Source organism: Hermetia illucens, chromosome 5 (assembly GCF_905115235.1).
Source record: "Hermetia illucens chromosome 5, iHerIll2.2.curated.20191125, whole genome shotgun sequence".
Lineage (NCBI taxonomy): Eukaryota > Metazoa > Arthropoda > Insecta > Diptera > Stratiomyidae > Hermetia > Hermetia illucens.
This window is the reverse complement of record NC_051853.1, coordinates 103,592,170-103,600,751: the sequence shown is the minus strand read 5'-3', so window position 1 is coordinate 103,600,751 and position 8,582 is coordinate 103,592,170. Positions and strand designations below refer to the sequence as shown.

Genomic DNA, 8,582 nt, shown 5'->3' with positions numbered 1-8,582 from the left:
GCTAAATGATACCTGTGTTATTTAAAGGAAGGCCTGAAACCAGGCTCAACACAGACCTAAGCCGGAGCCAAGAAAACAAAGAGCAACTACAGGGGGTGAAACGTTGCTATTCCGACTTACACCGAAACGTCGATCAAAGCACTTAGGTCCAACCATGTGAACTCTAAACTGGTATGGGAATGCCTTGAATGACTGAATAACCTCGGCTCGCACAACAGGTCTGGATGCTCGGGGTTCCAGGCCATGTTGGGTTGAAAGGCAATGAGGCAGTAGACGAACTAGCCAAGAAAGGAGGAATCGAGAACGGGTTCATAGCTATGACATTAAAAAATGAAGAGAAACGGCAGAGAGAGCTTTACTATGTGAGCCTACCAGGCTTAAAATACTTTAGTTAAAATGTACTCTTTAACCAATATTATTCGAATAGCTGAATGGTTAGAGCGTAAGGCTGTTGTACGGAAGGTCGCAATTCAAATCTCACTGGTGGTAGAGGAATCTGTATAATGATTTGACGTCGGATACCAGTCGACTTAGCTTTGAATGAGTACCTGAGTGAAATCGGGGTAATAATCTCGGGCGAGCGCAGTACTGACCACATTGCTTCCTACAGTGTACGGTAATTTACCGTTATGGTCTTGAATGAAGTGCTCTAACATACTACAAGGCCTTAATCCAATTGGATTGTTGCACCAATGATTATTACTAACTAGTTTGCCGGCTTTTGGGTTGCAGTAAATTTACACAAAAGAAACCATTTTTGGTACTATGACATTGTCAGTAATAACAACGTTTTCTTAGCCACATATCTATATAACTGTAAAATTTTATGATTCTAGGATAAACTTAATTGGAGAGATTTCAAAAGCGCTAATCGAAACCTACCATTTGCCTATATATCTCCAAATAAAATTATACATCTTTTGCATGTATAGGGACCCATTCACCGCATGCATGTTTGTTAACAATTTCTTCCCTGCTACGAAATCTCGCATCAATCGGTGCGTGTGTAGCAGAAAGTCAGACAAACAGACAACAAGGCAGATCTTCATTCAAGTCCGACCCCAGGATGCAGAATGAGCATAACTCTTGATATGTAATGTCCATGCCTTTCTTTTCAGACTGTGGGTACGTGTTTGTATGGACTAAAATGGCTATGGGAAGGATACCGAGAACATAAAACTCAAATGGAAGTTGAGAGAATGAGTAAAGTTAGATGCAAGGACTCGGAATCCTAGCACTTGAAATTTTTGTGAGTGAGAAAACGGACCCTTGGCTGTCGATATCCCTCGACCGCAGTGTTTCGGTGGTGGACAACTTGGTTCCCGTAGCATCTAATACCATAAGCAACTCAAATATCAAGACAGGGATGTTAAAATGAAGCACGACCCTACAACACCAATCCCGTTGACGTTGCAAACTAGGAAATGGGATTTTTTAGGAAAAGCTCATCAACTTTAAGATCTGCTCAATGTCAAAGGCTAAAACAGAGTAGTGTGAAAAAGGAGGGATTCTCCTGGAGTAGATGCTCTCAGCTAATCCCAGTTCTCATCTTACCTCCAGTGAGGATTCGTGACAACAGTTACTTCTGACGAGTCCAATGCAAACTCGTCTCTGATCGCCCTCCTCGAGGACAATAGTTTGATTGGAATCGGTCCCGTGCAGACAACCTTAACGAAATCTTTCTACTAGTCCATTGCCGCTCTGTGTACTGTGATAGGTTGCAGGAGGAAGAATTAAACTTTACACTGTTAGAAAATAAGAATTCGGTGTAGTAAGCAAGAAATAATTTTGGAACATCTCATCAGGAAGCGTTACCAAAAATTTGTTGTCAAAAAATATCTTTTACTTCGAACCATGTTTTCGCAGTTCCGGGATAGCACTCACAAACCCTATTCAACTGATTTAGTTGAAATTTGAATCTGTTAATCTACGCACTCATGCCAAGATGTATGATAGAACCTCGAAAATATACATTTTCTTTAAAAATAAATAGTTTTTTTTATCTAATTAGTATGAAACCTGTGAGTTTTCCATACTTGTTATAAGAAGCGACTAAAACTTCACCATGGTTCTTAAGACGAGTACCTCCGGTGAGGGTCCTCCTCTTGTGGATGAAACGGCTAACTACCGTAATATTTGCGGATACCGTAATATGTCGATGCTCGCATCGAACTGGATGTTACAATACTGATTAACAACGCTAGATCCGCTTTCGCTGCCTTGTTTAAAATTTGGAATGTATCTATAACACCAAGATTAAATCGAGGCTGTTGTTGTGCTAGTACTCTTTCTGTGTTGCTTTATGGCAGTAGCACATTGAAAACAAACTCCACTGTTACTCGAAAGCTCCAAGTTTTCGTTAATAGCTGTCTGCGCCGTATTATCGAAGTACGCTGGCCGGACACTATCTCAAACGAAAAACTTGATCGGTCCACAAGCATGGCATCGGCATGTGAGTGATAGGAAGATGGAAGTGGCAGTGGGTAGGTTACACGCTATGTAGTGGAATCTACTCTCGCAAGATGACCGACAACTGAGGCACTTGGCACAGAACAGTAGGGGAGGAGTGTGAATGTCTGGGGAAGTCGTAGGTGGAACTGGGTAACGGCGAGCGATGGTGCTTAACTTTATTTGAACAGATGTCGGTATTGAGGGTATTTCAGAGTGTAGGCACTGTATGGCGGTAGCTTCGTGACTTTTTTTCCGGCTATTCGGTTCAGTAGATTCGGAGAATGGGTCTGTCGAAGAAATTACCACTTTTCAACACCCCCCCTTCCCCCCCTCAGCAGCCGTGTCTAACAAAAATGGCTGCGACAGACAGGCAACAAAAAGGCTGATGGACTGATAGACAGACAGTGAACCGACTTCAATAAGATTTTGCTTTACACAACACCTGAAAGACAATTCAGAAAAAAACCTTAAGTTCGCCAATTACGCGGTTCTACATCTTGCGACCATGCTAATGAAATAACGTTGGCTACGGAACTTATTGTTGGATTAGTTTTAAAGACAATGCACAGAAAGTATTCCGCAGTTGTTAGCCTCGATAAGGGGGTTTTGTATGGGTATCACTGTTGTGTTACTCCAGTGAATTATCTTTTTATCCAACAGTCAAGATAACGCCAAATTTGTTTGTCGAGGTATTTACCGCATATCTTAAGCAAGAAGCAATTCGCGCAGTGTTGAAGGAACTGAGATTAATACTCATTCCCACGCCAAACAATTAATAAAGAAATGTTCGTCCTGCAGGCCGCTATACCCCCTAAATAATACCAGCAAATTATTCGAACGGATAGTCAAAAGAATACTTCCGATTGTCAAAAAGGAAGGTGGCTTCTCTGAGAATTAGTTTGGATTTCGAAAGACATGGTTTAGAGGCCCTAATTAAATTAGGCGGGCCATAGTGCCTTGTGCGCGTCGAGAGACTTCTGTGCTGCATGTGGAGGATGTAGCAGCGAAGGGATATAAATCCGGAGCGCTGTTGACGAAAATGCTACCGAATATTATCGGCCCACGGCCAAGCCATTGCTTCCTTGTTTCAAGGGTCGTCAGCGCGTATCTACTGTCGTGATCTTGATTCGTTTAATATTCCTTAAAATAGATTTCGTTCGTTTTATATTCCTTAAAATATGTTTCGTTCAGACATTTCGAAAAAAGAGAAAACAAATGTGCATGCTTAACAAAATTAAAAAACTTCACAAGAGAAGTTCCAAAGCGTACAACTATTATTCCTGTTGACGACTCTCTCTATTTTTCGTTGACGGCAGGCTGTTTTCTTCTAGTAGGCTGCTTCGCCAGTCTCGCAGCTGTCAACAGGTAGGCGAAAAAGTCGCCGTAAAGCGATTCAAGGTTACAGCGCCTCTACACTACTATATGCAGACTACAGTATGGACAGATTCACTGAGCAAGAAAGTGAACAAAATACAAATTGGAGAAGTATGTCGCCCAAGTGCACTCCAACGATGTCGTGTTTATTGAACAGTATAGGGCCAAATGGGCTGGATATTAGCAGGAAGGATCCTAATTGATATTCTGGCGAAAATGTGTTGCCCAAAGTGGTCGAACATTAGGGAGGACGCAGTACACGAATTATTTCAATCTCATGAGTCCCACTTAACCGTCTGAAAGGGGCCAACGACAGCGTTTGAGAAAAAAGAAGGACCGACAGACAGTAAACCGAGTTTAATAATGTTTTCTTTTACATAAAACCTTAAAAACTGGAACCAACGCGCCTAAGTTATCAAGCACTTTTGCTACATTAGGCAATGGCACCTCTTCCGTAAGCACTGTCGACATTAGAAGTAACATCACCTGACAGAAGTTGAAGAAACGACGATAGGCGACAGGACCTCACATTATTGTCCAACCTTCTGGTTCCTTAAATACTTTAGTCGCGATATATGGAATATCATACAATATTCAAGACATAGCAAAAAAATTAGTCAGGTGGCATGTTCCAACGACTGTTAAATCCGGCTTCTATTCAATGCTACGAAGATTTGGGATTCGTACTTTTAGCATTGCATATGGAAAACGATGCAACCTTAAGAACACTCATTGTTGGTCACAATCTAAGTGCACACCATTCGGTCAGTCGCCCTGGAAATTTTAGAAAAAATGTTTGTTACTTCCACTAAGAAATCATTGGCCTCATCTGTTGGGAAGATCATCACCATCAACGGCGCCACAGCCAGTATCCGGTCTAAGCCTTTAGTAAGGAACTCCAGACATCCCGGTTTTGCCCCGAGGTACACCAATTCGATATCCTTAGAAGCTGGCCGGTGTACTAGCTTACGTCATCGCTCCATCTCATGCAGGCTCTGTTACGTCTTCTTTTTTTGCTTTCGTCATCGATCGACCCATACGGATCAGTGTACAAATTTAGGTTAAAACAAAGAATAATGGTTTAAATGTTACATTTTATTTATTCGCCATTAAATCAATATGGTGTCCAATGTCATTACAGATAATCCCTTTACACGATGATGCCATTTTCCTCTTTACAGCTGGTACACAACTGACTGCGATGTTTGGGATAGTTATTCTCCTGCAAAATCCATTGGCTCGAATCCATTCCATACAACGACCCGACAAACTTCAATAATATTCTGGTATAATTTCACCGTAAATTCTGCGTCGCGATTTGTGGTGAAAGTATGAATCCTTCCTGAGGGATGGATCTGTAAATATGGACCTTTGCTGAGATGTTCAATCAACCGTTGCAGAATTGTTTTTCCTTTTTTTCTACCAAACTCACTACCATCATTTCCTAATTGTAAAAGTCGACTGGCCTGTAAATATTACATTGCTTCAATCCCGGTCATGTTTTCCTTGGCTTAACTTACACGTTTTTCAGTGTGCTTCACTGACAGTGCAGGTCTTTTCGTCGAACTCTTGTGAAAAATATCGTATTCTCGAAGTCCTTACCTGATTGTATTTAATGATAATATTGTTCTTCCTTCATGTACGCAAAGATAATGTTGGAAACTTCGTGAACAAATCGGTTCATCTTCGACATTGGCATCACTTTCAAACCTTCTGACCCATTTCATAACCAATGTCCTTGAAACTTTTAAATATCTAACTACTTGGACTAGTTGATATTTTGGTTGTTGAGCAGTTCATCAAACCACTCAAACCATCGCTCCAATATGCCCATGAAGTTGGCAGGATGAGCATCGAAGTGTATAAGGTTTCATCCTGTTGAATTTTGAGACTTTATCTTACCAACAAAGTCTCAAAATTCGTGCTCCTATTTTTAGTTCTTCAGAATTTATACAAAGAATTACACGACCAGCTAAGGTCAATATGACATTCCATTTTTTGCAAATCATTTATCTAACGAATATTTTTTGTCAAAAAAAAATTATAGCTTTAGCTTCACGTTCATTGGTTTATGTCTGTCCGAAATCATATTGCCAGGCAATAATTTGCGTAAGCCTCTTCCTAGAAATAGCTTGGAATTTACCGCGAGTATTCGTTATCAGCCAAGAAAAAAATAGGCACATATGGGAAATTAGTCACACGCGGAATCATGTTCCACATTCCGGTTCGACTATAACGATAATCATTATCATTTTCATTTTCAATGAATCGGAAGAAAATGTCACCTAAATTCTGATGGTGTATTTTTTGTGAAAAATAGGTTTTAATTGAGCATCTCAATTTCAGTACACGACATAAGAGGAGGTAGTGACGAAATTGCAAAATATTGGCTCATTCCTTCAAGCTTATCCTGAGAAATAGAAGTTTGACAATGGACAAAAAATCAGCGAGAGTCCCCTCAGTAGCAGGATCGGCTTCTGGACTGCCTACGTATCAGGAGTGCGCTTTGTTACTGCGCATAGCCGTTGGAGGAACTGAAAATCTTTATTATTCCCGCTTGAATCTTTAGATGTTTATAGTAAATTATGCTATTACCCCAAGTGACCTACTTTCAATCGCAAGGATTCACCTATTCCTCACCGCTGATCGTTTAGGTATACAGAAGTGAGATACGATACAAGCTTGTAGACCATTTTCCTTGCTAGGTAGCGTATATGGGCGGGGTCTGTCGCGCTTTTATTCTTCACACGTTATTTATTAAAAAACCCTATACAGCATGGGTGAATATGGAATTGCACGAGGCTTGGCCTTGAAACCCAAATAAGCGAAATCGCAACCAGTATACATACATATGTACATATGTATATAAAAGCTTGACTGCGCGTTGAAAATTAATCAATCGCTGAAGTGAAATTCCAAGACACAAAGCCAAACAAGTACACTAAAATTAAACAGCGTGACGAAAATATATGGTATAAAATACTAAATTGTAAATTCAATAAAAACGATAAATCAAAATGAAAAAATGAAAATAAAAACAGAAAAATAAATATTATTCAAATAGTAAATTGAAATCCACTGATTGTAAGAGTATGGAATGGGAAGTTCCTCATTTCTAGCTCCTTTAAAGTAGAGAGAAAAACCTAGAAGTGAATATGAATAATTAATACCGATGAACACGTGTATTACCTCAGAATAGTTCAGGCCAAAATTCAGCTTTGCTTTAAAGTTGCGGTGCAACAATCTTCGCCCACCGTGGTCCTAATCGAATCAGATAAAACCTTTAGGTTTTGATACTGCTTATTATTACTGCGGTTGTCATTGCACTCCTGTTGTTTCTTCCCTTGACTGCTACCTTGCAGATGGTTGAAGGATAATTGGTTGAAAAGAAACAAATTCAAATAAAAATGTTGTAACAAAAGTCGTGACTAGCTGGCACGCAATTTGAATGATAACTATAATTGTGTCATAGCCTGAAGCTGATGTGAGACTAAGTACAATTCCAAAGACGATAGGCGTCAACTGCCCACTTGAATACAAAAGCCAACCAGAACTTCGCTTCCCCGGGGGATGTTATATGAGGATAGATAACAACGGAACTTTGTGGAGACTTGATTTTAAGGTTCTGGGCACTGAAAGCTTCATTACTTCGGTCTCAATTCCAATCCGTTATATCAATTTCTGATCATTCTCCATGTGATTACCATTAGCGGCGTGAGAAATTCTATGTATTCTTTGCGGAATTGAAGTTTCTGTAATTGAAATTTAACAAAACCTTTTCACACCCAATAGAAGTCCGTTCAAATAGGTTCCACTAAGTTTTTTTTTTGGGTAGGGAGATGCAATATATTTACGCACAAAGTGGTGGACTCCTATCGGACAGACTACCGGCTAAAACACCCCCCTAGAGCGTCTAGGACTCTGACCTGGAGCTGTTTCACAAAATAACCTCAGGCCGAGCCTATTCAGTCTAGGAGCAAAGCCCGTGGATTCCGGGAGACTAGGCTTTCCCCTGTCCATTTCCCTCTTTTTAAAAAGAAGGACAAAACCTTGAATGTAACGCGCCACTTGGTTCCATGTGTCTTCGTTCTACAGCATGGCCCCAATTATGGTGTCCGGAGTCCCAAGACACTCTTCCAAACGTGATGGCGATTGCTGATGTAACAGGCATCATCCATCAGGTCCTTGCAATAAATACAGTCGAGCGACCGTGATTTCCCGATTGTGTGCAGGTAAGTTTGAAAATACCCATGTCCGCTGAGAAGCTGGGTTAGGTAATAGTCAACCTCACCGTGCTTTCAATTGGACTATAGTCGCACGTCTTTTATAAGATGAGTGGTCCATCTAACTCTCGATTCTCTTTCCCAAGATTGCTGCCATGTGCAGACATTGTGGGCTCTTTCTTCGCAAATGCCAGCTTCCTTATCTCCCTCACCTTTTCTGAGGTATATTACGCTCGGCTCGGCAGCATGTCGAACGATCAGAATTACATCAGTGCTAGCTCCGAGACGGCCCACCGGCTTCGACAAATCCATAGTTTCATCAAGCTGAATAGGGAAACCTGTGGGAACCCTCTCCTTGATCAGCATAATGACTTCGGTTTCCCCCAGAGCTAGGGAGAATCCATGTTCAGCCATTTATTTCTTTACTCGCCGTATCACCATTCCCAATGTGCGCTGGTTACTCAACCGTGCATGTAGTAACTACTGCCGCAACATCATCTTCGTATCTGACCAGATGCGATTCAGGCATTTCGA

General features: G+C 40.9%; 1 long non-coding RNA gene across 1 annotated transcript; it reads right to left on the bottom strand.

The window, feature by feature from the left end:
- Positions 1–6,857: 6,857 nt before the first annotated feature.
- On the bottom strand, positions 6,858–7,148 carry LOC119657736. The gene is made up of 2 exons (XR_005250165.1): positions 7,015–7,148; positions 6,858–6,947 (listed from the first exon to the last, which is right to left on the bottom strand). It is a non-coding gene; the product is annotated as an uncharacterized LOC119657736 (long non-coding RNA).
- Between the last annotated feature and the right edge of the window lie 1,434 nt (positions 7,149–8,582).